Below are 21379 nucleotides of genomic sequence, written 5' to 3'. Positions count from 1 at the left end.
GACTCCCCGTATGGTGGAGTCTAGTATAGAAGTTGTTGCTTGTCAAATAAACATTAAAGGAAAGGACATTTGCATTGCTTCGGTATATATTCCTCCAAGAGCTCAAGTTGGACAACGACAGCTTAATGAAATTGTCGAAGCCCTTCCTGCTCCACGTTTGATTTTAGGAGATTTCAATTCGCACGGAATGATGTGGGGTTCCGTTTACAATGATAGCAGATCATCTCTAATATATAATATTTGCGACAATTTTAGCATGACGGTACTAAATATGGGTAGCATGACACGGATCCCAAGACCTCCTGCACGCCCAAGTGCATTAGATCTATCTCTTTGCTCAACATCAATTCGACTAGATTGCACCTGGAAAGTATTTCCTGATTTACATGGTAGCGATCATTTACCAATCATCATCTCGATTAGCAGTAACAAAGGCATTGCTAATTCAGTTAATATTCCATATGATTTGACAAAAAATATTGACTGGATTAAATACCAAAGTAATATTTCAAGTGTCTTAACTTCAATGGAAGAGCTCCCCCCACTTGAAGAATATGACTTCCTCGTTTGTTCGATTCTGGAGGCCGCAGAACAAGCCCAAACCAAACGATTTCTTGGTCCATCGTCTAACAGAAGGCCTCCAAACCCTTGGTGGGACAAAGAGTGTTCAGATGCTAAGCACGCGAAACAAAATGCTTTCAAGACGTTTTTAAAACGAGGAGGAGGAACTCCTCAGAATTTTGAAAATTCCTTGACTTTAGAAACCAAGTACAAGAGCATACTTCGGGCCAAGAAATGTAGCTATTGGAGACATTTTGTCGAAGGTTTGTCAAGAGAAACCTCAATGAGCACTCTTTGGAATACGGCCAGACGAATGACGTAACGTAGGAAATGAGAGTGAGGAATACTCGAACCGATGGATATTTGATTTTGCGAGGAAAGTTTGTCCAGATTCTGTTCCTACGCATAGCATTATAAGGGAATCTTTTCCAAATAATGGTTCCATTGATAGCCCCTTTTCAATGATGGATTTTTCCATAGCACTCATGTCTTGTAACAATAACGCTCCTGGGTTGGACAGAATTAAATTCAACTTGGTGAAGAATCTGCCCGACCTCGCAAAAAGACGTTTGTTGGAATTGTTTAACAAGTTTCTTGAGCAAAATATTGTTCCACCTGACTGGAGGCAAGTAAAAGTTATCGCCATTCAAAAGCCGGGGAAACCAGCTTCCAATCACAACTCATATAGACCCATTGCGATGTTGTCCTGTATCAGAAAATTGTTCGAAAAAATTATTCTTCGACGTCTCGACACTTGGGTCGAGACGAACGGTTTGTTGTCAGATACTCAGTTTGGCTTCCGTAGAAATAAAGGGACGAATGATTGCCTTGCATTACTTTCGTCTGACATCCAAATTGCCTTCGCTCAAAAGCAACAAATGGCATCTGTATTTTTAGACATTAAAGGAGCATTTGATTCAGTTTCCATTGATGTTCTTTCAGACAAGCTCCACCAACATGGACTTCCACCGGTTATAAATAATTATTTGCACAACCTTTTGTCAGAGAAACGCATGCATTTTTCACATGGCGATTTGGCAACATTCAGAATTAGCTACATGGGTCTACCGCAAGGCTCATGCCTCAGTCCGCTCCTCTATAATTTTTACGTGAATGACATTGACAGCTGTCTAGTAACCCCATGTACACTAAGACAATTGGCAGATGATGGCGTAGTTTCAGTTACTGGACCCAAAGCTATTGATCTGCAAAAACCATTGCAAGATACCTTAGATAACTTGTCCGTTTGGGCTGTTCATCTGGGTATCGAATTCTCTGCGGAGAAAACAGAGCTGGTCGTCTTTTCAAGAAAGCATGATCCAGCGCAGCTTCAGCTTCATATGATGGGAAGAATGATCCAACAGGTTTTGACTTTCAAATACCTTGGGGTGTGGTTTGATTCCAAATGCACGTGGGGAGGACACATTAGGTTTCTGATAACAAAATGCCAACAAAGAGTAAATTTTCTTCGAACAATAACAGGATCTTGGTGGGGTGCTCATCCGGAAGATCTAATAAAATTGTATCAGACAACGATACTTTCAGTGATGGAATATGGATGCGTTTGCTTTCGTTCCGCTACAAACTCTCATATTATCAAACTGGAGCGAATTCAGTATCGTTGTTTGCGAATTGCTTTAGGGTGCATGCATTCGACACATACAATGAGTCTTGAAGTTCTGGCGGGAGTTCTTCCATTGAAAGATCGTTTTTGGGAGCTTTCATCGCGACTGCTAATAAGATGTGAGGTACTGAATCCCCTGGTTATTAATAATTTCGAAAGGCTAGTTGAGCTTCAATCTCAAACAAGATTCATGACAGTATATTTTAACCATATGTCACAGGAAATCAACCCTTCAAGATATATTCCTATCCGTGTCAGCCTCCTAAATGTCCCTGACTCAACTTTATTTTTCGACACATCCATGCAGCGCGAAGTGCGTGGAATCCCGGAACACCTACGCTCGATGGAAATCCCAAAAATATTTTCAAGTAAGTTCAGGCATATTGACTCTGAGAAAATGTTTTTCACGGACGGATCACGAATTGAAGAGGCTACTGGGTTTGGTATATTCAACAATAATGTTTCGGTCTCATTTAGGCTTCAAGAACCTGCATCTGTTTATATAGCAGAGTTAGCAGCAGTTCATTATAGCTTGAGTGTAATCGTCACATTATCTCCAAACCATTATTTTCTTTTCACAGATAGTCTAAGTGCAATTGAAGCTATTCGCTCAAACGCCGCTTGCAAAAATGAACCTTTTTTCTTGGGAAAAATAAAACAGTGCCTGAACGTCATATTGAATAATAATTATCAAATCACAATAGTTTGGGTTCCGGCTCATTGCTCCATTCCAGGCAATGAAAGAGCCGATATTTTAGCCAAATGTGGTGCTATTGAGGGTGAAATTTATGAGAGACCGATTGCTTTCAACGAATTCTATAGCGCGTCTCGCCAAAGAACACTTGCCAGCTGGCAAGCTTCTTGGGATAAAGATGATCTGGGTCGGTGGATGCACTCAATTATTCCTAAAATATCGACAAAGGCATGGTTCAGGGGACTGGATGTGAGTAGAGATTTCATTCGTGTGATGTCCAGACTCATGTCCAATCACTACACGTTAGATGCACATCTTCTTCGAATTGGACTTTCCGAGACTAATCATTGTGCTTGCGGCGAAGGTTACCGCGATATTGACCATGTTGTTTGGACATGCGTGGAGTTTCGTGATGTCAGATCTCAACTAATAAATTCCTTGCGTACCCAAGGTAGACTATCCAATGTCCCAGTTCGCGACATTCTTGCTTGTCGTGACCTTCCATACATGAAACTTCTTTATCATTTCATTAAATCCATTGGAGTTCCAATTTAAATTTTATTTTATGTTAGACTGTTTTCTCTTCCATGAGCTCAACCAATAGCCAACTATAGGATATTGAATATAAGTGGTGAACTGATACAAACAATCCTGAAATAGTTATAAGATCATGTACAAAATAAATGTATTTTATTTAATGTAATTTAAAATAGCAACTCGCTTGATAAAAACAGTGTTTAGATTAACTAATGAGTACCAACATACTAATATGATATTCGAAATGTATTAGGTTTAAACTACTATGTATTGTGGATGCCACGGCGAAGAAAAACTTATGTATATTGCCTATGAAATAAACGTATTTATGAAAAAAAAAAAAAAATACGCCGAGTACCTCCAGCATCAAAGGGACCGCCCATTACGATGCTTGTTTTTTAGCGTCCAGTTCCAATAGAGCAACAATAAAATAAATCATTGAAGCGGACAGGCTTTACCCACATAGCTGGCATTTACCGGGCAGCTATTTTATGGCCCCAATCTGTTGTGCTGGACACGCGGCGATTTTGAATTATGCCTGCAATTCGAGACTGAAATCGTGCTATTATTACTGTTCAGTTTGCAGCAGATATGGCTGTTAGCTCGAATGTGTGCACCGTTTCATTCTGCAGGATGAACCACTAACCAAGTACGGAACCGAGCGATAACAGAGCAGATCGGAGGAAGAGTGCCCAATTAAGGCAAAGGGCGGCCTATGGCGAATTCCACCTTCCCTCGGTCCGGTTCCGTGCACAGCAAACACAGCCGAAGCGCAAAAATCGAATATCACGAATTCATTAGCATTCGATTGCTCCAGAAACGAAGGAATTGCGAAAGGACACACTTGAACGCACTATGTGGGAATGTTGTACCGATGTTATGATGGCATTATTGTCATCTGTTTGGTTATGTCGCTACAGCAGAGATCTATGGGATCAAATGAGTTATTGCCAATACCAACACGAAGCTCGGAATACGATCGAGCTAAGGAATGATGAATTATTTATTTGGAACATGGATCAAGTTTCAAATTTTTAATATTTCAAATTGATCTTTTGTCGATAATGTTGTCGATTATTTTTTTTATTTATGACATGTATTAATTGCTGGTGGCGTCTTGATCTCGTTAATAAGTTGACTGAGTCACTGGTATGGCGTCTTAGCTCAAATTATAAACAACATTCAACAAATGCTTCCGTACTAGATTTCATTTATCAAATCGTACAGCACTAAACAAAATACGCGAAGATAAGCTAAGGCAAACTCAGATTTTTTTTTCTTTTCAACACACCATTGATTAGGTTGTGAAAGTTTCGATCTACGGTAGGGTTACTGAAATTAGGATATTTTAGTACAAGCGATTAAATGGACGACAGTTGAAATTTGAAAAACCATTTACATTGAAATAGATTAGATCTATTATATTAGTAGATTAACTTTCGCAGTGGGGAAAAAGGTGTCTTCATGATGCGGTCACACGTTTAAACACGAACCGATATAACTATTTATTTATGCAAAAAAGCAGTTTTGATAGTATCTCTGCGAACAGACAACAAATCAAGGTTTATGAGCCTACATCGGTTTTCGTAGTTTCTAAAATTTGATGCATCTTGATAATTCTTGGTCGGATAAAATAGTTAGAAATCATCGACAAAATATTGCTTCATACATTTCAACGAAAAATTCCAATCATTGGGGAGATTTCTGAACTTTCGATAAATGGCGAAGTAATATTATATTCAATATTCAAGGATATGTGAAATTATGTGATATGAAATTTACATGGCTTGAAATCGAATGAAATAAAATACAAAAAAACGTTAGCAACAGCGCGACTTGAACCGAAAACATTAGACCACAAAGCATGTTAGTTAACTGACTGAGCCACAGAAGCACATATCTGCATGATGAATAATTGATACATATAAATCCATACAGCGGCAATTGGAAATAACACAAATGTAATATTCTGTTCGAATGGAATTTTGCGTCATTTGACACGTTAAATAGTTATAAATTGTGTCGTTTGTAGAATTACTTCACCTTCAATTTTTTTTGTGCAGACATATTGCGACCCGTCAGGATTAATTCGAGCTCATTAAGAAATGATTCGCTACATCCTCGCCTATCAAGCTTGGTAATCACTATCTGATGATCAATCTTGTCAAAAGCAGCGGAGAAATCCATATAAATGGCATCAGATTTGTGGACGTAGATCGTTTTGGTATAAATTCGTGTTGAGTGTCAGATATATAACTGAAGCAGCTGTAAACTATAACATCCAGGACTATTATTTCACAATACTTTTGATACGGCACATGTAATGACCATTCTTCGATAGTTTGAAATATGTCTTACGTTACGACATTTAAGAACCGTCCCCACTCGTACACTATCGTATATTTCCTATCGTTATCTAAATCTATATAAATTTTCTATTTTTACTAAAGACGTTGAATAACTATCATTTCATAATTAAAAATCCTGTTTGGTTGTTTGATCAACACACTTGACTAAAATTTATCCTCGGAATATATAGTATGGAACTACGTCTTCCGGTACTGATAGTTCAGAATGAATTTTATTTTTTGTTGTTGATGCAAGGTTTCCTGCATGATCGTATCTAAGGGGTTCGATTAAATATGCCTTTGTAGTCAAGCCACTTGGTCAGTTGAAAAATTTTAAATTTGAAAAACTTGTGTTTGGAGAAGAGCCGACGTTGTTGCGCATTTTTACTACTGTTACCGGGCCATCTGTTTTTATGTAGTGAAAATTCTACCACCCTGCAATACTATTATAAGCTTTCCCTTATTCATATTACACACACGGAAAAAAGTTAATTTCAAATGATACGAATGATAGAATAGAAAACTTATCCAGAGATAGATATAGTTTGTAAATGTTTGTCGCAAAGAAAAGATTAAAAATAGTGTCATGGTGAAAAGTGTACATGTACGGTGCTCTATTCATGCGAGATGCGCTATGAAGTGTGTCCATATTTTTTTTCAATGTTCATCTTTGACGTGCTAATATCTGGATGTAGAACACATGTTTGTTTTGTAAATTGGGTTACAGCTTTCAAAAACGAGTATGAAATGTTTATCAAGCATCTTAAGTATATTATTCCATATTCGTTTTTGAAAACTTCATCCCAATGTACAAGGCCAAGTTTTGAACGTAAACAACTTAAAAGTTACTTAATGATTTTTTGCAATATTCTGTGAAAAATAGTTTTACGATTAGATTTCATTTCACCTATCAATGCATCTAATGATTGCCAATATTTTAAAATGCAGCTTTCTGACTGGTGATTCTAAGCAAAAGCGAAACAGCAAAAATGCACGTGTTTAAAATTGGTAAGATTGTTTTTTATGATAGAATAATTTGTTTGTGTGTGTTCGTTATGATATCGCAATTTTGAGGTCGGCAAAACTTGACATAAATTTATTAAGGTTCTACTTACAACAGCAAAGAATCTTCAAGTAAAAAACATCAGTTTGTTTCGGGGTTAGCCAAATTTTGTGCTAGGGCACATAACCGTTTTTATTATTTTTACATTTCGTCTTTGACTCATCAGTGCAGAGCAGTTCAAGTTGAACTGCTTAGTGCTAAACACGGCAGTTCAATTTGGACCGCTAAGTATCGGTCAGAAATAGTCGAAAACACGTTTCGTTCGGCACGTCAGAAAAGACATTGCACTCCGTTGCAAAACAAAAAGTGTTCTGTAAGTAAGTTCTTTGAATTTTCGCACGATAACTAATCCTAGTAATGAAGTATTATGTCGAATGATTGAACTGTTTAATGGAAAATATCGATTAAATTTCGGTGGCCTCGTTCCACATCAATATCACAGAGAACAGACACCCAAGTAGAGATCTCAATGTGTGTAAAAAATTTAACGAAACAAAACAATTTCTCCGATTAAAAGCTAGCCATGGGTTCGAGTCCCATATGTGCGGTAACATTTTTACATTACAAAGTTGCATTCTCATGTCATTTTTTCAACCTGTTTTCCCCGTAAGATACTGATCAAATTGAAAACTAGCTCAAGACGGCTCTACGTCTTAACAAGACTAAAACAAAACATTGAAAGTCAACCGAAGTTTTGATTAATCTTTCAACATATTGTGTTCGAGATCACAATCGTCACAAACGCTACCACACATCAGCTGAGATCATCAAATAGATGATAACGCTGATGTATCCAACAGGAACAAAAACAAAATCTCAAATCAGCGTCTGACGGCAAAGCAGAAAGTGTAAGATAGACTTGTGACGCGGTGGGTGTTGTTTCTCTGTTGGATGTGTTTCCATACAGATAGCACTATAGGGGTAGATGGGGTAAAACGTACCCCCTAAGGAAATGTAGCTATGTCTTAACTATAGAGAATAACACGGAAGAGTTTCATGCATGACTATCTTCCGTAATCATTATTTCTCAATATTACGTACAAATACTCGCTGGATGCATTGAAAAATACGTGAAATATCTTATTTTCCAAAACCCTTAAAAATTGTCTATTGAAATAACATATGCGGGCCATGACGCATGATCGTGGAAAACATGAAAAATATACATTTTAAATTCCGCGAAGTGACGATTATCTGAACATAGAGGCAGGATGATCTTAAACAACGGGTAAACATCCATCAAAACAACGGATTAAAGCTCATGATAACCACGGGGTAATATGCACCCTCATAAAGCTTCTTCTTCTTATTTTAAGAAAGCTTTAGACTTTTCGTTGACAAATTTTTTACCAAGTGGAAGATTGTTCACTATTATTCATTAAATTGATAACTTATGGAAAATTATTGTAAGCGAATTCTTGAGCATTTTGCCTCACACATTTCGGATCGTTTTGCTCCCAAAAATATGAGACGATAAATATGATGATTTTTCTATAAAATTGCAAATACATCGTCTGTATTAGAACTAATTTTAGAAACCCGAATGATTGGCAAAGAAGTTCACTGGTTACAAAATTAAAATCGTCTTCCTCACCCTAGAAAATTACTATGGAACGAACATCAAAAATTACTTATAACAGAGACATAATTGGTTTTTTTTAAAGTTTTCCAGATATGATTAAACCATCGCTACCAAAATTTTATAGTAATCTGTTGTTATGGCGGAGTTTCGTTAAAATTTCAGTGAAAAAAATTGGTAACTTTTGAGAAAAGTAAAAGGTGCATTATGCCTCGGGGGTGCATTTTACCCCATCTTCCCCTAATTGAAAGCTTTGGCGGCCAAGTAAAGCGAAGCATGTTTGGTTCTTCTAGTCGATTGGACTATCTCTTCGTGTGTTTTCATTTGTGGGGTAGTTTAATTAATTTCCCCGGTTAGGAGATAGATATGGGTTCGATGCTCGCGGTTTTCATTACATAGTTGCATTCGCATGTCATTTTTTCAATCAGTTTGCCGATTAGATACAGATCAAATTTAAAACTAGCTCAAGACGGCTCTACATCTTAACCAGACTAAAACAAATCGTAGAAATTTAACGGTTATTTGGCAAATTTATCATCCAGTAGCAATACGCCTATGGAGGCGCTTTGAGCAGCCCCGCAATCACTTATGGGCTCCTGCGATCGAGCTTCCATACAACGGTAATTCATGCATAAAAAATCGTATAAAACCATAATTTTCACAAATTTCGACTTGTATGCTTTACACAGCATTATACCTTTTTTATAAATATAAAAAGTAAGTATAGAATTCGCTTAAACTTTAGAAAAAATTTCGATTCAGCTCGACGAACTGAGTAAATGTCCGTGTGTTGTCAACAAAGAGGTTGAGATTTCAAAGATGACTGGACCGATTTTTATCAAACTAGTCGCAAATGAAAAGTTTCTCCGTTACTCTGAACGCTATTGAATGGTTTTCAGATTGTATGTTTACTTTTTGAGTATAACTCAAGTTTTAGTATAAGTTCTAAATTTCTATTTTATGGGCAATATCTTTCACATTTGACCTTGAAAACAGAATATGTTTTTAGGCTTAGATTTCGCACGGTAATAGCTATTCAACAAGCTCCAGATTGTTATAATCCATTCATTTTCAACGGAGATATCTATATTTTTGTGTAAGCGACTTTTCGTCCTATTACAGTAGTAGGAGTTTTACGCGCTTGATGATTTACATGATTTTCAATGCTGTTTAATGCTATTGTTTCTTAGCACCTAAAAGACTGCACAGTACCCTTTTTCATGACGTTTCGATTTTAGCACGGTTCGTTTTTAACAACATAATCGTTCGAATATGACATATGTATTAGAAAGACTGCGGTATTTTCAAATTCCAATCAATTTCATATTTATATTGATTTATACTACTTGCAACAATAATTGCTGGAAGAACACACCTTCTTCACAACACCCTTATACTATTCGAAGAAGTTCATAATTTCATTATTTATACTATTAAGTTTTGAAGATGGCTTAGCTGATTTCTACAAACTTAGGCTCATTAGCAGCCCTATTCGGATCCGACTTCTGGTTCCAGAACTACATAATGATATATGTAATGAAATTGAAATAATGTGTCTCATTTTGCTCGTAGATGGATGGACCGATTTCGTCCATCTAATATTCAAATGAAAAGTCTTAAGGTTCCATAAAAACTACTTGTTTTTTTATAATCAGAACGGACTTCTTGTTCAAGAGATAAAGACTGTCTCAGAAAGTATGGACGCACTTTGATTTCGCTGTAAATAATTCACAAGTGTTAGATATTCAAATTTTATTCGATATACTGATAATATGAGACTACAACAACAGAATATTATTTTCAACATTTGCTACTTTCCCATTGTAGACTAGCTGGCGCACCTTCTTGCGAACGTTCCTCATTAAATTCCGTACAGACTTCTTGGCGACAAGTTTTGACTTTTTTTACAATCTTTTTCGAACTGTTGAATGGTTTCGGCTGCCCAAAATTCCTCAATTGGTCGAAGTTGTGGTCCATTTGGTGGATTCATGTCTTTTGGGACGAAAGTGACATTTTTGGTAGTATACCATTCTACCGTTGATTTCGAGTAGTGGCAAGAAGCAAGATCTGGCCAGAAGCCAACAGGATCCTTGTGGCTTCGAATCATGAGTAGAAGTCGTTTTTGTAAACATTCCTTGATGTATATTTCGCTGTTCATTGAAGCAGTGGTGATGAAGGGTTTCGAAATCTTACCGCAGCTACAAATTGCTTGCCAGACCATAGATTTCTTACCAAATTTTTCGACTTCTATCGATGTCTCGGACTGATTTAACACTTGCCCTTCTCGCACCGTATAATATTGTGGTCTCGGCAAGGATTTGTAATCGAGCTTCACGTAGGTTTCGTCGTCCATGATTCTGCAGTTCAAATTTCTAGCAAGAATCGTATTGTACAGCTTTCGAACCCTCGGCCTGATCGATGCTTCTTGTTTCGGACTACGTTTTGGTTGTTTCTGCTTCTTATATGTTCGAAGATTCAAACATTCCTTAGCACGAAGTACATTTGACTTCGAAGTGCCCACTTTTTTTCCACATCCCGAACCGAAACCTCCTTCTTTTGCTCGAACGCCTTCAGTATACGTTTATCCAACCGAAGGTTAGCAGGACCTTTTTTTCGACCCGTTTTCGATTTATCCTCCATTTCGTCCATTTCGAAACAAACTAATGGAAACGAATAAACAACTGCACAAGTGGTTAGAGAAGAGTATAAACAACCATTGCGAAATGGTAGCAGTTTTTGGTTGCGCTCATACTTTCTGGGACAGTCTTTACAGGGTGATTTTCATATAAATTCATCGGGATTATCGGATTCACAGATTTTGAGAGCAAAGCAAAGTCCTGGCATTACATTTTTTTTGTGGAATTTGGCCTTTCTGTTTCAACAGACTTCGCAGCCGATTCTTAGTGTACAGAATCATTGCATGGCTAGTACTATGGATCCTACTGACACTAAGAATCCTTCCGGGTCGGGGCTCGAACATACGACAACTGGCTTGTAAAACCAGCGCCGTATGCATTGAACCACCAACCCGGGCAGATTTTGAGAGTCGATGATCAAATAAAGTTATTTCTGTTTTCCGGTATTCGGTTTTCGATCCCGACAGGTACACAAACATTTTATTTGGAACGCATTACGATTTCTCTAAAATGGCTACACTGAGTTTCAAAAATTTCAAAGCTAATAGAATGGTTAACAACCCATTATACGAATTTAACTGACTTCAGCTACACCGATTCCCGAATTCCATTTCCGAAAGTATCGGAAATAGAGAAGCCAAAACGAATTTAATAAACAAAAATTAAAATTTATCTTCAGGTCCCACTCAAAATTGGTTAATTTTATCCGATTCCGACTTCTAATTTTGAAATCACAGGGTAATGAGGTTTTTAAATTCAAACCATCATATACCAAAAAAATTTGAGCTCAAAACTTTTTCAATTTATTCGTCATACTAATTCATGGACATACGAACTTTTTTAGTTTCTGCTTGTCTCTGAATACCGTTTCTGCAGGTACCATAAATAACGACAAAAACTTTAGAGAGGAACTCACTCCAACATCGCATGGAAGGTTTAATCAATTGTCACACGATTGGATTGAAAGAAATAAGTTGAAGGTTTCATACAGTTTCTATCTTCGATTCGTCTTGCAGTTCCAAAATTACAAGGTAATAAGTAATTGAAATTTCAAACTGTCATTTAAAACGACGGTCATTAAAATAATTTCATGAAAACTAAAACATCGAAGAATATTCTCACAAAAACACATGCGGATTGAGAAAAAACGAATCATTTCACTGCTAGGTGGACTAAGCACGTTTTAAAGAATTTGTACTCTACTCTCAAGCCTTTGTAGTTTGCACGCGTATTTCCAACTTGAAAAAATCTCAATAATTTTTTTGTGCTATAAAGTTTACAGAATCTATAATTATGTGCCCAATTTTTATATAACTTCGGTGAATTTAGCGATATTCACACGAGTGATTCTAATAAAAGACGTTTGTTTTACTCAGTCGAAGCTTAAGATTGGCAGTAAAAGTAAATGTTCATTGATGGAAAAAAGGCTATAGTGATGAAATTCAACCAACCAAATAACCTCGAATACAAAATACCGTATATGGGCAAGTTATTACCAAACAAAGAGATATGTGAAGCAAATTCTCTCCTAGAACTTGAAAGAGTGTTCGAGTAACGCGTAGAAAGATAGATAAGTCAATACCGATATTAAATCCAACGGCACCGTTTCAAGTGGCATCGCCCATCCAGGAGAAGAAAGAGCAAAGTTAAAATCCAACTCAGTTATTTTTTGCCAAGGAGCAATTTTTCTTTGTCATTGGCATTATGATAAATATCGTTGTACTGTTCTATGACATACAATAACTGAAACTATTAGTTGAAAATTAAAACATTTTCTTCGCGAACTACTCCAATCAATCCGCTTTCCACCTTCCGACCGGTTCATCAGAAGTCGACCAGCGGTACATTTCGATCGGCGACTCCAGAAGGAACTCTCCCGAGCGATAGATTGATGAATTTTGTTCACCTGTTCGCTTCTCAGATATTCAACAATAATAGCCCTCATTATTGGCAATTATCTGTTTCGATCTCGATCTTATAGCGCTGAACTGTACCGCGGGTACCGAAAAACGAGTCATGTTGGATGTACCGTGGAAAATTGTAAACATAAATTTCATGAGACCCATTAGCCACGATTATGTAAGCTACCGCAGAAGAGGAGTGCAGCAGGTTTGCGGTAAACGATCGATCGTATTGTGAGTATGTGTCGGTTCTAACCTACTTATACCATTCGAACCATTCAGCGAAATTTGTAAGGTAACAGGTGAGGAATAAATTTTCTCGATCAGTGTCCCATTGATGTACGCTTCATTTTTATATCCTGTTTACTCACATCACCTACGCTGAACATGTGTTGATTCCTAATGAATCGAATTTGCACTGTGACAGATGTGGGCACCGTATGGCAAATAATTACTGGAGTTGCAAAACAAATTGTACTATACGAGTACGAACAAAATTTAGGCAATCTGAACGGTCCGTTATTTATTATTGAATAAACGTGAGAGCTTCGTCATCTATTCCGTGATTCAAATTTCGCTTCAAGAATGATGTGCTGCAAGATTTAGCTCCTTCTTCGGGATGGTTTTTTTTTCGAATTTCGTACTTTTGGAATAATTTGCTCTTTTGGTTAATTCAATACATTAGTCAGCTGTTCTTAGCTGAGAGACCTCCGTTATCATCGTCCGATCATAAACGAAAGAAAAAATCCAGAAACAGACGAGAATGATAAATTTTGATTCTTATGCACCATGGCATCATTTTCGGAATGCCATAAGCCGATAAAGAAACCCCGTTATAAACTGCTATTTGCAAGAATGAGAAAACGACCAGCTGCGAAACAGTAGAGAATAATCAAAATAATTCAAATCAAATTTTGAATTTTTTTATTGATTTACTGACATAAGCTAAATTTAACAACAAACGAGCGGCGTTCAACTTCAGTTGAGAACTTTTTTTCTTCGTTTGCTACGCGCTATGCCACCGTTCTTACGAGTTGTAATTGTAAAACAACAAATTGTGGCAAATGAAGGGTAAGCCCCCCTACCATCGGTGAATAATACATCTTCATGGGCTTGGAAGAAATGAAACATACCGCAGGATCGCGATAGTATTGCGAACTTGGCTCAACGGCGGTGCAATGCACCAGAGTTATTATGAAAACAGCAGAATTATTTTTATTATTCTCACTCTGATGCTTTTCGTTTTCATTATTTACAGTCGATAAAATCTAGTAATTAGAACCTGCTACACACTCCGTAGCTGATGGCTAGACAACTAACCCGAGCCGGTGACTGGTAACCGTGTTAAAAGCATCTGATGGAGTGCAGTGACTGCAATGATATACCGAACCTGCACCAGTAGACATCAGGTGATCGTCTATACCGTCTTGGAGTACTGGTAATAACATTCGCATATCGCCGGTAACGATGGTGGTGTTGTTTCTGTATTTTCTGTATGGATGCGACTGCAAAATTCCACGCATGGTTGCGTTAAGCGCCACAGAAGAGAAAAAAAATCTACCACAACATACTCCGATATAATTACAAGAGAAATCTTTGCAATCAATTTCAACCAGAAAAGGATGGAACGAGACGAACAACGGTCATTATTGTGCACATTTATCACTGTTCTTTAACTCATTATTACAAATTCTTAATTGTGATATTTTATTCTCACGATGCCATTGCTGGCAAAAGTGAAAATGATGTCCGGAGGCAATGAACCGCTGGCTGGAGGTAGTTATATGAACTGACAGTGGTAGAAATCATCGTCTGAAGAAACGTCACGGGTTCAGAGTCCAATTGTTAGTTACTGCAAAAAAATGGCGAATGATAAAAGCGTCGATGGTTTTACGTTAATGACGAACGTTGTTTTAAGCTTTATTACCCAGCTATTATCGCAGTGAAAGTCACACCGATTAGATTCTTGACAACATATTCCATACCATTGCAACAAAAATTAAAATCTCAACAGCATGAAAACGATTATCACTTATATGTGTCTCTATATCATTCGTTTATGAGATAATGAATATGAAGAAAAGGTGTAGTTTCTTCACCTATTTAACGGAAGAACAACAATTTATTACATCCTTCTGTATGTAAAGATTAAATGGCATAACGGGTTAGACAAATTCATTCAATACGAATGACGCAGGCTAAAAGAAGAGGAAATTATTATTGGGGCACTATCAGTTAGACGTAACAAAAAATATTTTGTTGTTGGCGAATAATGATTATTGTAATTGTTCAATTTTATTTTAGGCAAATTGACTATATTTATATTCACCAACTAACAACATTATCTGGAAGTTTAAAAAATAAAAGTTTTGTTCAATACAAAAATCCTAATATTTTACATTGCCTAGGATGTAATATCATTTGGAAATATCTTGGGAATATATGAGAATCCTGTTATTCACGGTAAACACTTTTTTTAATTTTCGTTACATGGCATTTGAAATAATAAATTGAATTGAAATTGCTGAATAAGTATTACTTATATTTTGGTGAAAAGAAGGCAGCCAACTATGCTTTACGAAGTAGTTTAACACAGAATGTTGAAAACTGAATTTATAAACTTCAGTTAGATTTGTCAGTAACTCATAGTAGTCTCACTTCGTGATATGTGATATGGATGAGTGAAACTTCAAAATAAATGAAAAAAATGATGCTTGGCAGAAATAAAACATTCGCATAGTGTATAGTAAAACTTTTTATAAATAGATCAACAACGGCTCCCGCCACAATCAAAGCTGTGCTACTGAGCTTCCTTAATAAACGTTGATAATTTTAACCATTGAAATCTTCAGCACATTCTGTCACTGGAGCACTATTTGTTTTGTTAACAGAGAGTTGAAAATTTTACCTCAGTAAAAAATGGAATTGAATCGTGAACTTTTTCGTGCAATGATTCATTTCGATTTTAGTCGTGGATTATCAGAACAAGAGTGCTTCAATCAACTTAGTTCGACTTTTGGCAGTGTAGCACCATTCTATGCGATTGTAAAAAAAAACTGGTATAACGAATTCAATCAGTTGTTTTGCCAGAAAACCTCGACGTAGCGTGAAATGGAGGCAGCCTTAGGCATAAGTTTGAAAAGCATTGGCATGAACATTGAGTCGTGAAAAAAAAACTTTCCACGTTGGATCTCACAAAATTTGACATTCGCTAAAATAAGACTTGTGTGGATTGGTGCAAAGAAATGCTGAAAAAAAATTCAATCGTAGCGCTTCAAATTTGGTGTACAAAATCTACACGGGTGGCGAAACATGGATTTACTGATATGACCCCGAAACCGAACAGCAGTCAACTGTATGGTTGTTCCAAGAAGAACCAAATCAAACAACCGAATATTTGAGCACCCAAAACGTCGAATTGATGTGCCACTCGCCGTATAGTCTCGGCTTGGCTCCTAACGACTTCTACTTATTCCCTTCCGTGAAGAAAAAACTGTGTGGAGAGCGATTCAATACTCCTGAAGAAGCTGTTGAAGCGTTCAAAAAACATGTTTTGGGGGAGAAGAGTGGAAAAAATGTTATAAAAATTGGTTCAATCGTATGTAAAAGAATATTGATCATCTAGGGAAATATTTTGAAAAACAATAAAACCATTTCCGATCAAAAGTCATCTTGAAATTAATTCCAGGTACTTAATTAGGCTGCATGAAGAAACTACGTACTTGTGAGTCTACTTCAGCCATTAGGGTCTCTGCAGACTTCACTGCAACCGATTTAGCTGTTTTTGGTCAAGATTCTCAAAATTATTAAGTAGTTGTAGGTCGTAACTCGGGGTAGTTAGGTGGATTTACCTCTTTCGGTATAACATGTATTTGACAAGATGCCAAATCTAGTCAGAATAGAGAGGAGAGAGCGTCATGGCTGCGTAGGAATGGTAACAATCGCTTCTTTAGGCATTCTTCTTTCTTTGATATATTTCCTTATTTAACACTCCCGTGGTGATGAAGCTTTGGCTTGCTCGATCACAGCTGCTCATAGTCTGCCAAACCAAATATTTTGGGGAAGCTTGGCCTTTTTATTCGTCCTGAAATGATACTCTACGCCGTTTCTTTGCATGGCAGTATAAAAAGACATTCCGGGATGCTTCATTCCATTCTCTTTGTCATCACGGTTCAGTACAATTTTCATCTCGAACGGCCTCATACCTTTAATTTTCTAGCTTCTTCTGCACTATTTGCGTCCTTCAGATGGTTTTTGAGAATCATTTTTGTTCCGCTCCCAGTATGGCCTGTATGGCTGTTTTCAAATGTGTATCGAAAGATTTAAGAACATCATGGACAGTGTTTGCAGGAAAACCCAAGTTTTTTTTGCAAGTTTTCTTACTGACAGATTCGGATTTCAGTGCGATTGTAAAAAATTGCTTTTTGCACTAGTTTTTCTTTCGACGCCATCGATTAAAAGCTTATAGTATCTCTAAAAATTGATTTTAAACAATAAACAGACATACGTTGCTCAGTCTGCTTAATATTTTACGCGTTGATAAAGTTTTTCCTAAGATATACGATTTTTTTGGTGTCCAGATTTTGTCGCGAGCAAGTCTGACTTTGATGTCTTTGAGTTGACAGTTGATTTTTTTTAACATATTTGACTCATAGTAGAACAGTATAATCGGCTATAATTAACAAGTTCATTCGTTGAACCAAACATTTGCAATCCGTCCGACCTCTAGGTATTGAAATTTCGAAAGCAACATTTAAAGGAGCATCTATCCTTAATGAAACTGTGGAGTGGGAAAATTTTTAAACATTTATTCAATTTTAATTGTTTTCTACACGGAATGACCGAAATTAGCTCTGCGCCTAATTCGTATTACTGTTTTTGAATTAGTTGATTTTAACAACAAAATTTCCAAAATAACTATAAAATTAGTTAAAATTGAGAATTTACTTTGCTGAAAAAAACTCTTATTTTTAGAGAATGTGTTTAGTTGGCGAATATTCTGGACAGAAACCAGCAATATTTCAATCCAACACGAAATTCTCATTGATAACTAATTTTGTTTTAAAAATCAGAAAATTTGTTTCTATTTATCTATCACCATTATTACTGAAGGACAGCACAAAGAAAACAAAACAATCCATTAAAAATCTGAAAGGGACTCTCTTGTTGAAACTGCTTGCAAATTGTTTAGATGTTTTACGCATGTGTTACGATATATCCATATATAAATTTCTAAACCGGTATGTAAAAATGACGTAAACTGTTAGTGGAAAGTGTATTTATTCAGAATTTGTGCGCATTTGAAACGATTGTGCGTAATAATGTTTTTACGCGGAACAGTGAATTGAGTTTCGAATGTTGCACTCTAATTGTACATGTCAAATGATGTTTTTGTATCTTCCAACCTTCCGGGCCACGCCGTTCGATGTACTACTTGTATTCGGTTTTTGTTTCTCGAGTGCTCAAAGTTTTCAGTGAGAGAGTCGATTTCGCAAAGTCGAATGAAGAAAACAGCGATTTAAAAGAAAAATGTTCAAAAAGAAGTTTATGTTTCGCTTATGTCTTTTTCTCCAATACAACATCGTATTTATACCTACCAATATAGAAAAGACAACCGCGACTGAAATTTTTTTCGGTAGTAGTGTGCCATCTAGTGGCTAGTAGTCATTACGGTGTTAGCGTTATTTCGGTGACAGAGCGCCATATAGCTGCAAATGGCAGAAACCAATTCAACCATTTATGTTGGTTGAAAACAACGTTTTATTTCTCTAATTCAACTAATAAATTAGTTGAATGGATATGGAGTGTGCCTTAGCTAAGAAATGACAATTGGTGAATTCAACTACAAAAATAGACATTTCAACAAATATTTTATTATTATCAAGGGAATTAGAATTGAAAAATCTAAACTAGCAAAAGTAAGATTTTTTTAGTTGTCTCAAAAAATAACTAACTAAAATCAGAAAATCAACTAATTTTTTCGCCAAAATGCTGATATCGGTCTTTCCGTGTACGAAACTCTCGTAACTAATCCTCGTGGATTGCTTCGTGCATGCTATTGATCCTTCTTTTATATCCAAGCTCTTTTTACCTTTTTTATATATATATATATAAAAAATTGGTATAGAATTCGTTCAAACTTTAGAAAAATTTTCCGAGGCCCGGAGGGCCGAATGTCATATACCAATCGATTCAGCGCGACGAACTGAACAAATGTCTGTGTGTGTATGTGTGTGTCTGTATGTGTGTTGTCAACTAAGAGGTCGAGTTCTCAGAGATGGCTGGACCGATTTTGATCAAACTAGTCGCAAATGAAAGGTCTCCCCGTCACCCAGAACGCTATTGAATGGTTTTGAAATCGGATGTTTACTTTTTGAGTCAAACGAAGTTTTATGTCAAAATTTTTAGTTTTTTGAAAGTATCTGTCACAATTGACCTTGAAAACAGAATATGTTTTCAGACATAGATTCCACACGGTTATAGCTATCCAACAAGCCATAGATTGTTGAAATCCGTCCATTTTCAACGGAGATATCGACATTTTTGTATAAGCGACTTTTCCCCCTATTCCAGCAGTAGGTGTTTTGAGCGCTGTATGACAAAGCAATGCTTGAGAGCAACATAAAAAACGATTCTTTATACTGTTACATACAATTGTACCAAAAAGACTGTGTACAGCATCCTTTTTATGACAATTTGCCTCGGACCGATTTTAGCACGGTTCGTTTTTGGCAACATAATCGTTCGAATATGGCATATGTAAACCAGCTGATATCAGCGAGTTGGAAGTAAATCCATAATTATATTGATTTAAACTACTTACAGCAATAAATGCTGGAAGAACATGACTTCCATATACAATACGACTCAGTTCGTCGAGATCAGCAAATGCATGTGTAACAAATAATTTCATTCAATTTTCTGGGAGATGGCTAAACCGTTTTCTACAAACTCAGATTCATATGAAAAGTAGTATACTCCGAAACAAGGTTCCTGAATTACGTTTGGATCCGACTTCTGATTGCGGAACCACAGGATGATATGTGAAACGAAATTAAAATAATGCACATAATTTTTCTCATAGATGGCTGAACCGATCTAAGATTCAAATGAAATCTAAGAATCATCTATGATTCAAATGAGAGGTCTTAAAATCCTATGAAACATCTTACTTTTTAGTCAGATCCGACTTCTGGTTTAGGAGATACAGGGTGATTAGTATAAAAATGTCCATTTCACATAAATTAATCAGGTTTATCGGGTTTGCAGATTCGGATAGTCGATTACCAAATAAATTTATTTCAGTTTAAGCGGTATTCGTTTTTGGATTCGGAATGTACCCCCAAATTTGATTTCGCACTACAATTTCTCAAAGATGTCTACACACTCCTCAGGTGAATTTAACTGATTTTGGCTACACCGATTTTAGAATTCCGGTTCCAGTATCGAATCGTTTCGCAAAGCTCAATCATTTTCTCAAAAAGGCCAAATCGAACTTCAAAAACATAAACCTAATTTAAGGACTTAAGGTCCCATACACAATTGGTGAATTTTATCTGATTCGGAAATTACAGATGATGAGTTTTCAAAGTTCATACCGATATAGAAGATGTAAATTGTTTGGTGTATTAATTTATGGCCATTTGAATTATTTTGGGTTATGCTAGTTCTTGAATACCGGCTCTGGAAGTACCATAAATAATGACGAAAAACTCTAAAGTGGAACTTACTTCAACATCTCATGGAATGTTCAATCGATTGTCATGAGTTAAGATTGAAAGTCGATACGATTTGCAGTTTCGACACTACAGGGTAATGAGTGATTAAAATCTCAATTCGCCATTTAAAACGACGATAATTAAAATAATGTCATGAAAACTAAAACACCTAAGAATATCCATGCAAAATATACATGCAGATTGATAAAAAAAAAGGTATCATCTCACTGCTAGGTGGATTAATCACGTTTTTCTTGATGAAATTCTTGTGTAATTTTGACATCACGCACCTTTTTGTGAATTTTACATCGAAATTTTTTGAATTTTGTGAAATGGCTAAACATCAAAACCAACAGTTTATACTGAAACAAGATCATCTACAATAGTCAATTTGGTGCCGTCGATGGCCTTTGGTGCAAAAAAACAATACATAAGTAAATAGTGAATGTTACCAGCCGTTTTGTTTTATTCGTTTATCTTCAAAAAGGTTCGTAACGATAAATAAAAAATACTTTAGTCATTAAATGATAACGACAAAACAATGATGCAATCTTTTACTTGAATTAAAAAAAACGACCAGTTCGGCAAAAAAAGTAGTGAATTTAATGATTCTTGATAACTTTTAACTGGACATTGCGAAAAGAACTGAACACTGCGAAAACGGAAAAACTCAACCTCTCCAAATTTTAGCCCAACTAGGACAAATTGATAATAAATT

General features: G+C 36.3%; 1 protein-coding gene across 6 annotated transcripts in view; it reads left to right on the top strand.

Annotated features, from left to right (window-relative positions):
• The window catches only part of LOC131434605 (uncharacterized), a 153568-nt gene that overhangs the window by 47217 nt on the left and 84972 nt on the right, over window positions 1-21379 (top strand). The window lies entirely within an intron of this gene.

This window comes from Malaya genurostris, chromosome 3 (assembly GCF_030247185.1).
Source record: "Malaya genurostris strain Urasoe2022 chromosome 3, Malgen_1.1, whole genome shotgun sequence".
Classification (NCBI taxonomy): domain Eukaryota; kingdom Metazoa; phylum Arthropoda; class Insecta; order Diptera; family Culicidae; genus Malaya; species Malaya genurostris.
The sequence above is the reverse complement of the archived record's forward strand: the minus strand, read 5'-3'. Positions and strand labels throughout refer to the sequence as shown.